This window comes from Microtus pennsylvanicus, chromosome X (assembly GCF_037038515.1).
Source record: "Microtus pennsylvanicus isolate mMicPen1 chromosome X, mMicPen1.hap1, whole genome shotgun sequence".
In the NCBI taxonomy this organism is placed as follows: Eukaryota; Metazoa; Chordata; class Mammalia; order Rodentia; family Cricetidae; genus Microtus; species Microtus pennsylvanicus.
In genome coordinates, this window is record NC_134601.1 from 42,842,991 (window position 1) to 42,860,480 (window position 17,490).

General features: G+C 44.5%; 1 pseudogene; it reads left to right on the plus strand.

Annotated features, from left to right (window-relative positions):
• The first annotated feature begins 2,978 nt into the window (after positions 1-2,978).
• On the plus strand, positions 2,979-4,403 carry LOC142840814 (N-lysine methyltransferase KMT5A pseudogene; annotated as a pseudogene).
• The last annotated feature ends 13,087 nt before the right edge of the window (positions 4,404-17,490 follow it).

The following is a 17,490-nucleotide window of genomic DNA, read 5'->3' on the forward strand; positions in this document are numbered from 1 at the left end:
TCTCCTAGCCCATATCTTCCAGGTAGTGCCTCTCCGTGACCCTGGAATAACTGAACTGCCAGGCGGGCTACTAACCCTAGACTAAGTAGCTCGCCAAGGCAATCGACAGTGGCGCCCGAACCAGCGACTCGGAGCACGGTCAACTATCGGACGACAACGCGCAGTCCCGGGGCAAGAAGAAGAAAACAGAAGGTTCTGCAGCTGTAGAACTCGGACAGATCTGCAGGACAAGGTAGGCGCAGGCTCACCGTCGTCCAAAAAGATATGGGACTTTCAAGGGAAGAAAAATTCATACAGGAATTTAATCAATCACTCAGGGAGAGAGGAGTAAGAGTCAAAAACAGAGATTCATGTGTTTGCTTCATATGTTTGCTTTATGTGTTTGCTTGTGGACTCAAAAGGGAGTCCCTCAAGATGCGAGAAGTTAGGGTACAATCCACACAGCTACTCCTGCCAAGCAGGCTGACTGCTACGGCTAGAGAGCCTATGTCTTTAACCCCCTGCCATATGGAGCAAAAGCTGACAGGCAGGTTTGCTATACAGGAATCTAGACTCAAAAAGCTGCAGCTTCATTTAGGACAGTAAATATGCTTCTTTTCCATTTTAAAAATCTTGCTTCTTGGTCAAAAATCTTTAGTTTGTAGGTATATAAGTTTATATCTAAGGTAGATTAATTTCAGTACTGTGTTTCTGTAGGAAAGTTTTAAAATCAAAGATTGTGATATATTCAGAGGATTTTTAGAATTGTTTAGGCTATCCTTAGTTTTTATTTCTTTCGTATAAGGTTGGGGATTGTTCTTTTGAGTTCTATATTGTTCTTTCGAGTTCTGTAAAAAGTTTTGCTATAATTTTAATGAACATTTACATTAAATCTGTGAGTTCTGTGAGGAATGTTGCTATAATTTTAATGGACATTTACACTGAATCTGTAGACTGCTTTCAGTAAAATTGTCATTTTTGCTGTGTTTCTTCTGCTTTCGCAAGAAAGTAGGGGATCTTTCAAGATTTAAAGTTATTATACAAGTCTTTCCATTTGTACGGCCCACTCTTGGGTGGGAGTTGTATTGTTTCAGCTTGAGGTCCTTTCCTGCTGCCAGGTATGGCTTCAGGGTGGATTGCTGAGACTCAGGCCTCTTAATTAACTTTATCAAGGGCCAGAGTTATACTCTAACAAATGATAATTGTTAAAAATAAAAAACATTTCCGCCTTCACAGGCAGAGATGATGGGACCCAAAACTTCTGTCCTGCTTGCTTGGAGTTACTTCAAGATATTTTATGGTATTCATGGATATTTCAAAGGATGATGTCTCATTTATCCTAGATGTAAAAGAGGTACATCTGGGTTATTTTCAGATTCTAGGCTATGATAAAATGGTTCTGCTATGGGCATGGCTGAGCACGTGTCCTTGTGGTTTGGTCAAACATCTTTGTATTTAGGCCCAAAAGGGGTATTGCTAAGTTTTGAGGTAGATATTTGCCTAATTTTAAAAAATAGACAGAATGAGGGTCCCTCAATGCTGGGGAGACTCTCACTTGGGTCTCTGGATGGCAAGGGCCCGGAGACCATCCTTGCTGAGGTCGCACACGTGGCCTTGGCTGGTGGGGGAGGAGTTCGACCCCCAATGACCAGGAGAAAGAATTTTTTGAGGAAAGGGGCCACACCCCAGTGGTCCGGGATAGTCATAAATTCCAAAAATCCTGTGGTGGTCGCGGGAAGACAGCTCTCCTGCCTCGGGACCACTCCCAAGGTTGTAATCCCCTAGTTCCTAAAACAGTACTATGATAATTGCAGCTGGAAAACCTGTTTTTCTGAGGTCAAGGCTTTGTCTTCAGCTAGTTCCTGATGCAGGGTCACTGAAGCGGCTGGCCCTGGATTTTTGATTCTTCTCTTCCTGCTGGGAGAGTCAGGTTCCTCCAGGTTTTTCAATACGATGTGTGATCCAAAGGTGACTGTCAGTTTGCACTTCCAGCAATAAAAGTTTTTTCTTTACCCACATTTTCTTAAGCATAAATTGTTAATAATAATTTTTAATCTTGGTCATTTCTACAAGGATAAGATAAAATCTCGGAATTTTGGTTTGCATTTCTCTGATGGCTAAAGGATGTTATGTTTGAGCATTTTTAAGTGTCTCTCAGTCATTTTTAAGTTTGTCTGTTGAGAGTTTTCAGTTTAGGTCTATAACAAATATTTTTTGGGATTAAAATTTTTAATAACTAATTTCCTGAGTTCTTCATATATTTTTGGAATGGATTTATGATAAGTAAAGATCTTTTCCCACTATATAGCCTTGTTATACAAAAGTTTCTCAGTTCAGGAGATTTATGGTTTCTCCAAATGTTTATGCCACTGAGGCTATGTTTGAGATGTGGCAAAGTGTGCTTCAAAAATTTTTCTCTGTGAGATTCAACATAATTTTTATATGCTGAGGCCTTTGGCTCATTTAAACTTAAGTTTTGTACATGGAGATGGATGTAGATTTATTTTCATTTTTCTACATGTTGGTGTCTAATGAGGCCAGCATTATTAGTCAAAAAAATGCTTCCTTTTTCCATTTTCCTATCTGCAAGGCAGACTTAAAACTTAAGAGGAGGATAGCTTAAAAACTTTTGGTTGGATGTCCAATGGTTAAAGCCCTAGTTATAATATTCTTATGGAAGACCTTGAGCCGCTAGGTAAAATTCATACAAAAAACAGTTTCCAATAGAGAGCTTGAAGCTTCCTAACAGGTACTCAAGCAGGTAAAAAATATAAATCAACAGGTAAAGTATGCAATAATGTATAAGTACAGTATATTACAGCTATGACAAATGTGTATATTAAATGTAAAACTTATTCTACAACAGTTTTATAAAAAATGCTGTTTAGGGCTAAACCTTCTCAGTTTTGCTAGTTAAGATATTAAACTCTTAATTTAAAACAGTAGCCTGGCTAATACAAAAGGGCAGGATAAAAGCTGAAAAATGGGTCCCCGGCCTCGTTCCGGGCCCCGGCTGCGGCGCGCGCGGGCGCCCGGCCTGCTGCGGGCCATGGGCGAAGCGGGCGCCGTGGGGCGCCGCCGGCCCTTCCCCGGGGCGCCGCGGCGGCGCTGGTGGCGGCGGCAGCAGCAGCAGCAGCGGCGGCGGCAGCACTGGTGGCCGGGCCGCGGCGAGGGCGCGGGCTGCGCCGCCATGGGCCTAGCTGGGCTGCAGGAGAACGTGTTTGCGGGGCAGTCAAAGATCTATGCCTACATGAGTCCAAACAAGTGCTCTGGAATGCGCTCCCCTCTTCAGGAAGAGAACTCAGTTGCACACCATGAGGTCAAAAGCCAGGGGAAGCCATTAGCTGGAATCTACAGGAAGCGAGAAGAGAAAAGAAATGCTGGGAATACAATCCGAAGCTCAGTGAAGTCTGATGAACAGAAGATCAAAGACGCCAGGAGAGGTCCCCTGGCTCCTTTTCCAAACCAAAAATCTGAAGCAGCAGAGCCTCCAAAAACTCCATCCCCGTCATGTGATTCTACCAATATGGTGGTTGCCAAGCAGGCCCTGAAAAAACCCCTCAAGGGCAAGCAGGCCCATCGGAAAAAGTCTCAAGGGAAAACACAGCAAAATAGAAAGCTTACAGATTTCTACCCGGTGCGAAGGAGCTCCAGGAAGAGCAAGGCTGAGCTACAGTCTGAAGAAAAGAAAAAAATTGATGAACTGATTGAGAGCGGGAAGGAAGAAGGCATGAAGATTGATCTCATTGATGGAAAAGGCCGGGGTGTAATTGCCACCAAGCAGTTCTCCCGGGGAGACTTTGTGGTAGAATACCATGGGGACCTCATTGAGATCACCGATGCCAAGAAGCGGGAGGCTCTGTATGCACAAGACCCCTCCACAGGCTGCTACATGTACTATTTTCAGTATCTGAGCAAAACCTACTGCGTGGATGCCACTCGAGAAACTAATCGCCTGGGAAGGCTGATCAATCATAGTAAGTGTGGGAATTGCCAGACCAAACTGCATGACATCGATGGCGTGCCTCACCTCATCCTCATCGCCTCCCGCGACATTGCAGCTGGGGAAGAGCTCCTGTACGACTATGGAGACCGCAGCAAGGCCTCCATTGAGGCCTATCCTTGGCTGAAGCATTAACCATGTGGCCTCCCTGCCACCCTGCCTCCTTCAAAGGACAAAGTGCCCTCAAAGGGAAATGATTTTTTTTTACACACACTTACTCTTAGCTAATTACTCCAGATGTTTTTAAAAAGTCTATTAAAGATGCCTTTTCATGTAGTATTTAAATATCTGTTACAGGTTTCCAAGGTGGACTTGAACAGATGGCCTTATATTACCAAAACTTTTATATTCTCGTTGTTTTTGTACCTTTTTGCATACAATTGAGCGTTTGTGCTTCCCGCGCAGTTGAGGACTCGGCCGGCACAGGTGTAGAGAATGGAGTGGAACGTGAACTAGGAAGCTGGGCTCTGCCCAAGATGAAAGCCAGGACTCCCCCGCATCCCACGTCCAAGGACAGGCGGGTGTGAGGGTGCTGCCACCCCCCACACACAGCCTGGACAGGATGTCTCCAAGCTCTTGTTCTCAGCGTCTTGACAGGCGTACACATTGACGTGTGTGAATATTTTTTAGCAAAAGTTTTGCAGTAAGCTCGTCTTCCCCTCTGCTTTCTCCAAAGCTTACTGAGCCCGGGGCTCGGAAGCCCGGCCGGGAACAGACCTCTTCCACAGGCTTTCGGCTTTTCCAGGCACCTCGAAGCATCAGGGTGGGCAGTCAGACTAGAGGCAGGCCGGGAAAAGCACTGTTCTCCTGCCCCAGCGGGGCAGGTCTCCTGAAACTGCATTAATTCTTTATAGAAATGTGAACACTGAATTTATTTTAAAAAAAAATAATAAAACAATAAAACGTTTTAAAAAAAATCAAAAAAATGGAAAAAAAAACACAGAAAACAACTTATATGTATATAGGTTTTGAAAGGAGTGAAATGACTGTTTTCTTCTGGATTTTTTTTTTAAGCTTTTTTGGCTTGGCTGGATGGTTTGTGTAAAGAAGATTTGAGATGGTACTCTTCTAATCAAAAGTAAGATTTTTCTAGTGGGACCAGAAATTACTAAGTCCATACACACCTACCCACCCCTCCACCCCCAACCTGCAATCCTGATTCTATGGCATGGAAAGTTCTCTATCTGCTGCCAAGGCACAACCCCTGGTATCCTGTGAATATGCTGCAGCCCAGGATCCCTGGAGGCATCAGATGTGTGGCACTAGGGTGCCTGGCAGCCAGAGAATCATTGTGATTGTTCTTAACTTGTGATAGCAGAAGTAGGTGGTTTCCTTCCATTTTGGGGCTGGGGCTCTGGAGCCAGGTATGAGAACTTACTCTTGTCCCCAACACCTCCCCCGTCCCCCAGCCTCTTGATGGTGCTACCTAAGAAAGTCTTCCCCACACCCCTTGCTAGTCCGGTCAGTGGTCAGACTTGGAGGAGGATCCGACAGGAGGGTGTAACTGTGAGCTAAAATGTCTTGGTTGTACCTGTTTGTGGCTTAGCTTTGTATTTAAATAGCAAACACACAAAAAAAGGAAATAAACTTGAAAATTATTTGTCATCATAAAAAAAAAGCTGAAAAATGGCTTGACAAAATATTGACTATGATCAATGTTTCTTATACTAAATAATAGATTCATTGATAATTTTAAAATTGATTCCTGGACAATTGTCTTTGCTCAATTCAAAGGCAAAAACATTAATCTTTTCCCAGATCATTGCTACAATTCACACAACTGTATTTTACTAATGTTATAGCAAAAAAAAATCCCTTAAAGGATTTTATGCTAAATTTTACAAACGGCTTTTCCAATGGAAAAACTGCATATATGGCTAAAAAAAAAAAAAAAAGAAATTGTGGAGCGTAACAAGGCTCCTTGAAAGCAACTCATAAAAGGTTGCAAGCAGATCCTAATGCAAACGGATCTGGCGTGATAACACCAAGCTATCCTTTGCTAGGGCAAGGTGGAAAAGCCCTTGCAATGCATTATGAAAAAACCCAACCTATTTATATTTGGGGTCGAGGATATGTTTATGCTTTTTTCACAGAAAGAAAATAAAAGCTGGATCTGATGTCGAGGCTGCAGATGCCCAGAGAGGAGTTCCAGAGGAGACTGGGGAGAGGTCCTTGGTCCGGCCTTTCCTGCCCCCAAGGAGAGAGGAGTGCCTGATAACAAAACCTGCTACACCACTCTGCAGGGTGTCAATTCTGCCTCTAGAGAGTCCAGGGAGACCCGCCTGAGATAAGTGCCAGGATGTGCTTCAGATAGCTGAATCCAGCTCACCTCACTCAGGAATCCCACCTGCCCTAAAGCACTAATGCTGAGCTCCTTCTGCAGTTTGAATTCTGGTTTGCTTTGAAACTAAGATGCGGACTAAACATCAGACAGTTTTAATCTTTGGGACAAAAAACTCATTTTAATTAAAATATTAATGCTTCTTCACTTAAGAAAGGGGAAAGATTAGGGTTCCTGTCACTGTTGCTCAGAGACTGGAACTGGTGGTATTTGGTAACAACTATGTATGTCACTGTGCTCTTACTGCAATTGATCTAATGATACTTATAACTGCTTATAGATGTTGGGGAAAGTGACACACGCTGTAAAGTGTTTGGGTTTAATGCATATGTTAAAAATTTTAGATTTAGATCCCTTTTACACTGCCCTAATTGTTGGCAGGCAGCACTCGTAATCTTATTATGGAGTAGGCATATAGGAAGGAGGATACCTAAGGCCAGACTAAAAGGTGAATACTGGGTTTGGAAAACGCCCTTTCTTCTTGTCTGGAAGATGGAGTTATTGGTGCCCAAAATTATATCATTATATTTTGTTTGAGGAGCTACTCACAGCCTTTTCATTAGTGATAGACACAGGGGCCCAATGACGGGAGTTAGTGTAGATCCTCGCCTGAACAGCACACCATACAGAGGCTGTACTGGCCAGCTCAACAATGGCATGGTGCCAGGCACGAGGAGTGCCCTCCACATGGCCTAAGACAGGGTGACCTGTGATCTGTTTACTTTAAATCTCGCTAGATACCTTTCATTTGAGGAGCTCCAAGGACGGGTGACTTGTGGCAGAAAATCCCCCAACCTAAGACAGGATACTGGGAATCCTAAGAAGGGTAAGGGGGATAAAGACCTGGTCCCCACTAGACCTAAGAATCATAAGGCACCCCTCTGTTCCCAGGAGAGGTAAATTGCTTCACCATTCGAGAGGAGGGTCTCTCCTTGTCCCAGTCCCTTCTCCTTTAGATCTGACACCATGGTTGGACTCTGACCTGACGCCCTTCACTTAATAGCTGCCTGCCTTTATAAAAGAAAGGGGGATCTGTCAGGAGCCAATTTCCTCCTAAAATCATTACAGGAACCATCACCCTGGGGAGTCTGCAGAGAACCCCACACCCCTAATTGTGTTAAGAATGGTTCTATTGACAGAGCCTACCCCACACCCAAATTGGCTGTTAATGAGAGCTATCTGTTAGCGGAACCCACCCCACATTCCAAACTATCTAGGGAACTAGGTGTGTCATCTCCTAGTTGCGACTTCTTGGCCTACAGTGACCTGACCGAAGGTAACCTGGCTACGTGATCAACGAGAACCACGTGACCAACGTGAACCACGCGGCAAGAGCCCAGAACCCTGTGCCCATCCCCCAACTCCTTACCCTATAAAAAGCTGTACCACATCTGTAATAAACGGAGGCTTTGACAAACTTTGCATGGCCTTCTTCCTGTCTCCTAGCCCATATCTTCCAGGTAGTGCCTCTCCGTGACCCTGGAATAACTGAACTGCCAGGCGGGCTACTAACCCTAGACTAAGTAGCTCGCCAAGGCAATCGACACACTCCCACCATACATTGGAGCATTTGCCTCCTGTGAAAAAGGATGTAGTTTCTTCTCAATCTGCTCCAGGGATTATAGGAGCTTTTCTATCACCTGTAGTGCCTGTTGAACATTCAACTCCTACTCAAAAAGTTGCAGAATCCTTTCTCTCTGGTCAAGTGCATGTAGAAAATTTCAAATCTTACCAAGGGTCTCTGAAACTTTCCATATCAGCCCAGCCAATGCTAAAGGAATCACGATATGCTAAAGGGGGTCTACAATCTTCAGCATCTTCCTCAGAACTTCCAGAACCATACATAGATTCCCCACCTACCCAAGGGCCAGCAGGAGATTCCTTATCTGCTGCAGGGCATCTGGGTCTTACTGTATCCCCATCACAAGTAGCTCCATTTTTCTCATTCTGATGAAGGATGTGTGGACACTTGCTTTTCAGGACAGGGAACTCTAAAATTGTCCAAATCTGCACAAGGGACTCTAGGGTCTCTCCCATCTACTCAGTGCACCGAGGGTCATTTCATATCTTCTCAAGGCACAGCAGGGCAGTCCACATCTGCAAAACAGACTACAGGACCTTTAACAACTACAGAACCTCTGGGGTCTACCCACAATTCCCGAGTCATATTAGGATCTGTGCCATCTTATCAAAGGCCTCTGAGAATTATTTTATCTGCCCAAGGGTCTATAAAGCTATCTACACCCACACAAGGAAATGAAGGAATTCTGTCATCTTCTCAAAGTGCTTCAAAACATACAATCTCTCACCAAGAGTTTCCAAAATTTTCTTCATCTGCTCAACATGATGTCCAAAGTAGAGCATCTTCCCCTAGGACTGCAGGACATTTCCCATCTAGCCAGAAACCTCACGGATCCTTTTTGTCTTCACAAGCACACATAGAAGAACATTCGCCATCTGCTCCAGGTGCTCAGGGAAATTCTTTATCTAATCCATGGACTCTAGGACCTTTACTATCTTGTAAAGTGCCTAAGGAACATTCCACAGCTACAGAGGAAACTTTGCCTGTCCTAAGTTCTTTGTCCAAAGTTCTTTATCCAAAGGTCTTCAAAACACTCAGTATATTCTTTAGGAGTTTTGATTCAACACCAATCCTCCCAGAACACCTTGGGGAATTTGTCATGTGTGAGAGAGGGTGTTATAGTAATAAGGAGAGCGGCGGCGGGGTTGCGTCCCCAAACACCCCAGCCGCCTGCCCGGCTCGGCTAGCTTATGCCCCAAATAATTACACGGACACTGTATTCTTTTAAACACTGCTCTGGCCCATTTCTAATAATCTATGTAGCGCTCCTAGGTGCGCTTACCGGGAAGATTCTAGCCTAAGTCCATCCTGGGTCGGAGCTGGGGCATGGTGTGCGTCTTCCCTGGAGCAGGTAGCATGGCGTCTCTCCTGCATCTGCTCTGGAGAGCGGAGCTGTGGAGTCTGACTTCACTTCCTCTTCCTCCCAGCGTTTTGTTCTGTTTACTCCTCCCACCTATCTCCTAACCAATGAGCCAAGCAGTTTCTTTATTGCTTAACCAATGAAATCAACAGATTGATATGACACTCCCACATCAGGGTGTGGAAAATTTCCAGTCTGCTACAAAGACTATAGGAGCTTTGCCATCACCTCTAGTGCCTAGAGGACATTTAACTTCAACCCAAGGATCTGCAGAATATTTCCCTTCAGGCCAAGAGAATGTAGAACCTTTGCAATCTGCTCAATGGCCTCTGAAACATTTTATGTCATCCCAGGAAATGCTGCATTCAGCACAATCTGCTGAAGAGACTCTGCAACTTTCAGCACCTTCCCAAGCAGTTCCAGAGACATATACAAATTCTCCATTTACCCAAGTGACTAGGGGAAAGATCCATCAGTACCAGGGCATCCGGATCTCTTGTCATCAACACAGGTGACTTCACTATTTTCTCATTCTGATGAAAGGACTGTGGAAACATGCCCATCATCACCAGGAACTCTGAAAGTGTCCAAATATGCACAAGGGACTCCAGAGTCTTCTTCTGCTTCCCAGGACACTGGGGAGTTTCTCTTATCTGCCAAAGGCACATTGGGAAATTCAACATCTTCAAAGCAGACTGTAGGACCTTTTCCATCCATGACAGAACCTCTGAGGTCTATCCAAAATACCCAGACACTATTAGGATCTTTGCAATCTGGTCAGAGTTCTCTGGGAGTGTCTCAGGCTGCAGAAGGGCCTGTGGATCCTTCCTTATTTTCCCAAGGGTCTCTGGACTTATCTGTGTCTGCCAAAGGGACTCTAACACCACTGCTGTGTAATCAATGAACTAGGAAACACCTTGTTTCATCTAAAACCTGTCAGAAAACATCTCAGTCAGCACAAAATTCTCCACAACAACCACCATCTGTCTCAGGACTTCCAAATCCTTCCCAATCTGAACAGAGCACACTAGGATCTTTATCCTCTCCTCCATGTACTGGAATATCTGCCCCAGATTCTGAGGAAATGTTCCAACTTTCTGCACGTTCAGGATATCCTGAACCTTTGCTATATTTTGGATTGCCTCTGGAACTTTCTGTGTGTACACAAGGAACTCTGTGTCCTTTTTCATCTTCTCAAGAAAAACTTGATCCTTTACAGTGTATCTCTGGTAATCTGGAAACATCTCAACCTGCCCAAATGAATCTTAGCCATTTGTCATCTGTCAGAGAGCCTGTGGGAAACTCTCCATCCGTCCCTGGTCCTCAAGAGCCTTCACCTTTTAACAAAGAGACTAGAGAACTTTCTACACATGTCCCAGGTGATCCAGCACCTCCACTCTCTGCTCATCTCCCTCTAGAACTTAATGTATCTGCCCAGTGTTCGCTGAGTCCATCAGCATCTTTAAAAGGAACTCTAGCATCCTCATTATCTACAGAAGACATCCAAGGAATAGTCCAAAATACATATAGTTATCATGGGCAACTGCCACATGTAAGAGAAACATTGGATACCTCTCCATCTCATGTAGGAAGTTCAGTATACCTACCTTGACCTAAGGAAACTCTGGGGACTTTCCTCTTTTCACCAGGGGAGTCAAGCTTCTCACTGTGCTCAAAAAGCTTTGGGTTCCTGCCTGTCTATACAAGGGTCTATGGGACTCTCCACATCTGCACAAAGGAGTCTAGGACATCCTCCACCTGCCCAAGGTATCTCAGGCAGTTCCTCACATACACAACATACATGCTCACAGTCCACTTCTGCACAGAACACAGTAGCATATTCATCATCTACTCCAGTATCTCAGAGATATAGCCGGCATGCCAAAAAAAATGGTAGAAACTTTGAATTCTGCCCCAGGGTCTGCAAGAATTTCTATCACAGCACAAGGGTCTGTATAACCTTTGCTATCTCCCTGGGAGTCCCCAGGATATTCATCATCTGCACCAGGTGTACACAAAACTTCTACATCTACCATAGGACATGTGGTATCTGATGATGGGCTTATGGAACTTTCCATATCTTCCCAGGCAAATTCGGGTCCTTTCCATTCTTCCCAATGCCCTTTGGAACCTTCCCTGTGTGTAGAAGGAACTTTTGGTCTCTCTAAACCTAGGCATGGCACTGTAGGACACTCTGTTTCATCCCTGGGACCTGTTGGATCTTGGCAGTCTGCCCACAGGGTTCAACAAACAGCTTCAGACTCTTCCGGATCTATGCCTTCTTCAAAAGAGAACCAAGACATTCCTTTACCTGGACAAGGGAATCTAGGACATACATCATCTTCCCTAGGGCCTTTCATAATTCCCATATCTGTTCAAGTGAGGTCATATCCTTTAGTATCTTCCCAAGAAGGGGTAGGACATTGCTTGTCTTCCCAGGGGACTCTGGAAGATTCTACCTGCATACATGGCAATCTAGGGATACCCAACTCTTCAACGGGGGATTTGGGAACTTCCCCATCTAATGCAGGGACTCTAGGATCTTCTCCACCTGCCCAAGTGGATTTAATAATGTCTCCAACTGTCTCATGGACTCTGAGACCACTCCTGTCTGCCAGGGATATTCTAGGATCATCCACATCTGCCCAAGGGGCTATGAAACATTCATCAAATACTCAGGTGAATACAGAACCTTTGGCATATGCCCAAGATGATCTAAGACTGAGGTCTCCTTCCCAGGAAAATAAGGGACCTTTGCAATTTCCCCAGGGAGAATTAAAAGTATTGCTATCTGCCCAAGAGGGTTACAAAACTACTCTGTCTAATTCAGGGCCAGTAGAAAATTTCCTATCTGCTTCGGGAACTCCTGGCCTTTTCAATTCTGTACTCCAAGATGCTGGAGGATCTTCCTTATCCTCCCAAAATAAGGTGAGACTGTCCACATCATCACAGAAATATGTAGAATCTTCACCATCTCGTCAAATGTCTCTGAAACATTCTCCATATTCTCAAGGGTCTATGGGAACTACCCCATCTTCACAAGGTACTCTTGTAGATTCCTCACAAGACAAAGTGTGGAAGAAATTGTCTGCTCCTGCCAAAGTGACTCTAGGACAGTCACCACATCACGAGAGTTATGAAGGAAATATTTCATCTACCCAAGGAACTGTGGAATTGTCTCCATCACAACATGAGGCTCTTGGACATTCCACAATTTTCCAATGGTCTCCAGAATCATCCACATCTTTTCCAAAAGTTCTAGGCCCTTCTTATGACCAAGGGGCTGTAAAACAGGTCCCATCTGTCCCAGGAGCTAGGCATTCTCTCTCTTGCCATGAGATAGTGCAAAATTTATTATCTTCCAAAGTTACTCTAGAAACGTCATCTTCTGTCCAGAGAGCTGTAGAAGCTCCATTAGATAAGCAGGGTGCTCTACCACTTCAGCCTCATTTCCAAGGGTGTCTGGGACCTTCCCAATGTACTCCAAAGACATTAGAATCTTTGCCATCTCACAAAAGAGTTTTGAAATTTTTAGAATCTTTATCAGGATCTCTAGGAACTATGACACGTCTCCCAGCAACTCTGGGAAATTCTATATCTGCTCATGGTGATTTGTGCCCTTGTGATTCTGACGAACAGATTCAGGGATCACCATCTTCTCTCTGGAAAGCTCTTCAATTTTCTCCATCATCTAAAGGTTCACTGGAACCTCCTCCATCTGTACCAGAGACTTTGGAATCTATATTGTCAAATCAACTGTGTTCAGAAATGTCTATAACTACCCAGGGTTCTCTAGGACCTTCACCACATCAGCAAGGGTGTTTAGGCGACTCACTGTTTACGAAAGGGTTTCTGGGATCTTCCATATCAGTACAAGAGTATGTACAACATTCAAACCATGACCAAGGGACTCCAGAAACTTCTCCATCTTCCCAAGAGGATCTTGGCCTTTCTTTAGCCAAAGAGATTTTAGGATATTTACCATCTTCTCCTAGCTATTGTAGATTTTCTCAAACTTCAGAACATTGTCTAGGAACATCACCACCTACCCAAGGTTCTAGACAGACATCATCATCTGTCCATGAGTCTGTAGAACCAGCTCCATCATCTCAAAGTGTTCCAGGAATCCAGGCTCCTGTGGAGGAACCTCCCAGTCCTTCTGAATGTACACCAAAGGCATCAGAACCTTTGCCATCTTACCAAGAGCTCTGTAAGACCTTAAAATCTGTCTCAAGGTTTTTAGAAACTTTGGTCTCTGTCCTAGAGTCACTAAGACTTTCAACATCTGCCCAAGGTGCTGTGAGCTCTTTTATATGTGACCAAGTGATACTGGGATCACCAACATTTTCCAAGGAAACTCTGGAATATTCTCCATTTGAACAGGGATGTGTGAAATCTGCCCCATGTCAAATGGGGCCTATAAGACCTTCACTAACAGACCAAGGTTTAGAGGAAGTGTCTTCTGGGGGGAAAGTAACTCTGCAAGATTCACCACCTCAGAAAATCTATTTAGAAAATGTGTTGTCTACAAGAGGGGACCTGGGACTGACCACATCATCACAGGATTCTCTTGGACATTCACCATATTCTCAAGGGTCTCTGGGACATTCAGGGTATGCCCAGTATTCTGTGCAACATTCTGTATCTGAAAATAAAATTTTAGGACCATCGATATCTCCTGAGGAAACTCTGGAACTTTCTCCTCTTGACCAAGGATCTGTGAGGCCCACTCCACCTGCACATGGGACTATGGTACCCACTCCCTCAGAAAATGGTTGTCAGACAATATGTTCAAGTGTACAAGGAGCTACACAATATCAGCATAGTTGTATAGGAATTTCATCCCATTTGCAAGAGGGTCTGGGAGTGTCCATACCACTGCAAGGATCGCTTGGACATTCACCATGTGCTCAAGGGTCTCCAGATACTTCCTTGTCACCCCAACATGCTCCATGCCCTTGTCTGGATTCAGGGCCCTTAGGACATTTGTCAGCTGATATAGGAGAAGTTGGACTTTCTGACTCTCCCCAGGGGACAACAGAAATTGCACCATTTACCGAAAGTACTCTTGAAAGGCCACTTTCTACCCATGGGATTATAGAAGCTTCACTATCTTCCCAAGATGATCTAGAATTTCCACCTCCTTCAGTACAGACTCTGCAACCTTCCCCACTTAGTCCAATGAGAACAGAACCATTGCCATCTACAAAAGAGGTTTGTAAACCTTCAAGGTCTGTATCAGGTACTCTAGAATCTTTTCCATCTGTGCCAGGGGCTCTGGGACTTTTCAAATATAACCAAGGTGTTCTGGGACCTTTGGTATCCGACCAAGGGAATCTGGGACCATCAACATCTCTCCATAATACTTGGGAACATCCCAAAGGAGTCCAAGGGGCCCTAGAATCTGTGCCATCTACCCAAGAATCAGTGGGGCATTGCTTTTCAACAGAGTTTCCAAGAATGTTCATTTGTGCCCCTAGCAACTTTATTCCCAATCCTCATGAAGACTCCCTGAGACATTCCTATTTTCCCAAAATGAGCTCTAGACATTCCAATAAAACCAAAAAAATGTCAAGACATGTCCAATTTCCTGAAGTGGATATCAGATGTTCATTTTTGGAGCTTGATGGCTTAACATCTTTTCTTTTTGTCAAAAGTAGTCTCACATCTTCTGTATATGTCAATAAAGAATCAAGTTGCACCTTTATTCCTGAAAGGAGCATCCCACCCCCAAAATCATCAGATTTGAGCCTATCTAGTTCCCCTGATGAAGGAGATTTCAGATTTTCTCCCTCATCAGGAGGTGGATCCACACATTCGAAAGTGAAGAAATTAAAATTAAGACATGCTTTAGAAAAAGCAGTCCTCAAGTCGGTCCCATCAGAAGATGAAGACTTGAAACTTCACCATTCTTCCAAAAAAGGGGGGGGAGCAAAGACTCCAATTCTGACAAACACAGTGTGAGGCTTAAAACTGAGCCCAAAGAGACCCTCACTACTTTTCCCTCTGCCAAGGGAGGCTGCAGATCCTCACAATCTCATGAGGAGGGACTCAGAATTTCTTCATCTCATGATGGCATCCCTAGACACTTCAAATCTATGAAAACTAAATTGGAACAGGTCCCCTCTAACAAAACAAATATTCCTGTTACTCATTCAGAACATAAGCAATGCGGCTTTAGGTACAGTGGCGCGCGAACTGTACCTAGGGTGTAACACAAAATCGGGTGTTACAATCACCCTGAAAGACCCTCAACGAGGACCTCTTTTCGGGAGGAGACCTCCCCAACACCAAGGAACAGGCCGCAAGAGGTTTGTTGAGTAGACACAGTGGATGCGGGTCTCCATAGCCTGCCTGCAGCAAGCAGAGTGGGCCCTTTGTTTGCGAGCTACACAAGCAGCAAGGAGTTTCGATCTGGGCACCGGTTGAAACACCGGTTGAAACATCATTGTGGTGAGTGCTGCGGCAGCCGGGAACAGGGAACTCAGACGTTTCTCAGCCCGCCTACACTTCCTGGTCATCCTACACGGGCTATACCACCCGATACCTCCTCTCTCTTCCTATCCCATCCAGCTTACATCCAGATCCCCCAGCCCCTGTCTCTCTTCCTCCCTCCCTTCTTTGGCGGCATAGCACCTCCCACCTCAGCCTGCTCGGGTGCTAAGACCGAACCAGAATCGGGAGGGCAAAGGGGAGGGCGGTAGCTCCTTTGTCTCCATAGCCTGCCTGCAGCAAGCAGGGTGGGCAATTTGTTTGCGAGCCACCCAAGCAGCACAGAGATCCGTTCTGGACACCAGGAGAAACATCACTGGGGAGTGACATCACTGGGAAGGTACATCAGTGGGCAAGAAGACCCGATCCTGTAAAGGAAGATCCATAGGGGAGCATTCGGAGGAAAAGATGGGCAGGCGCCAAGGCAAGAATTCACCCCACAATCTGAAAAACAACATGAAACCACCAGAACCCAGCGACCTCACAGCAGGAGGACATGAACACCTTAATCAAGAAGAAGTAGAAAAAACTGACTTAATGAAAGTGATAGAGGCCCTTAAACAGCATATAAAAAACACCCTTATAGAAATGGATGAGAAGTATAACAGAAAGTTTGAGGAATTGAGTAAATCAGTGAGTGAATGATACCCTAGGAAACCAAGGAAAAACAATTAAGCAGATACTGGAAACGGTTCATGACTTGAAAACTGAAATGGAGGCAAAGAAGAAAACACAAACAGAGGGCCGGCTGGACATGGAAAATCTAGGTAAACGAATAGAGACTACAGAAACAAGCATAACCAACAGAATACAAGAGATAGAAGAATCTCAGATTCTGAGGATAACATAGAGAAAATAAATGCACTGATCAAAGAAAACAGCAAGTCCAACAAACTCTCATCACAAAACATTCAGGAAATATGAGACACAATAAAAAGACCAAACCTAAGAATAATTGGAGTAGAAGAAGAAGAAGAAGTGCAGCTCAACGGTCCAGAAAATATACGTAATAAAATTATAGAAGAAAACTTTCCCAACCTGAAGAAAGATGTACCTTTGAAGGTTCAAGAAGCATACAGAACACCAAATAGGCTGGATCAAAAAAAAAATCCCCTCGCCATATAATAATCAAAACACAAAATATACAGAATAAAGAAAGAATATTAAGAGCCGCAAAGGAAAAAGGCCAAGTTACTTATAAAGGTAAACCTATCAGACTTACACCTGACTTCTCTATGGAAACCATGAAAGCCAGAAAGTCCTGGATAGGTGTACTGCAAAAACTAAGAGACCATGGATGCAAGCCCAGACTACTAATTTAAACAATACGTAGCCACAAATCCAGCCTTACAGAAAATAATAGAAGGAAAATCACTAATCAAGAAGTCCAACAATGCCCACAATAGTTAAGGGAGCCACCTTAGGGTTGGCAAGAGACTTGAACCTAGAGTGGCTCCCCGGAGCCTAAGGCGATGTCCCCAGTTAGTTCCTTGGGCAGCTGAGGATAGGGAATCTGAAATGACCCTATCCTAGAGCCATACTGACGAATATCTTGCATACCACCATAGAACCTTCATCTGGTGATGGATGGAGATAGAGACAGAGACCCACACTGGAGCAATGGACTGAGCTCCCAAGGTCCCAATGAGGAGCAGAAGGAGGGAGAACAAGAGCAAAGAAGTCGGGAACACGAGGGGTGCAGCCACCCACTGAGACAGTGGAGCTGATCTATT